Source organism: Arachis duranensis, chromosome 7, assembly GCF_000817695.3.
Source record: "Arachis duranensis cultivar V14167 chromosome 7, aradu.V14167.gnm2.J7QH, whole genome shotgun sequence".
In the NCBI taxonomy this organism is placed as follows: Eukaryota; Viridiplantae; Streptophyta; class Magnoliopsida; order Fabales; family Fabaceae; genus Arachis; species Arachis duranensis.
The window spans coordinates 25,896,146-25,896,471 of NC_029778.3; positions in this window are offsets into that span (position 1 = coordinate 25,896,146).

Consider the following 326-nt stretch of genomic DNA (forward strand, 5'->3'; position numbering starts at 1 on the left):
GACGTGCAGAAGCTTGTCATGCCTTTGTCCCAACACTGCACCAATGGCATGGTCACTGGCATCACACATTAATTCGAATGGCAATGTCCAATCTGGTGCAGAGATGACTGGTGCTGTGACCAGCTTAGCTTTCAGGGTCTCAAATGCTTGCAGACACTGTGTGTCAAACACAAATGGTGTGTCTGCAGCTAACAGGTTACTCAGAGGTTTTGCAATTTTCGAAAAATCCTTTATAAACCTTTTGTAGAATCCTGCATGCCCCAGAAAACTTCTGATTGCCTTAACATTGGCAGGTGGTGGTAATTTTTCAATTACCTCTACCTTTT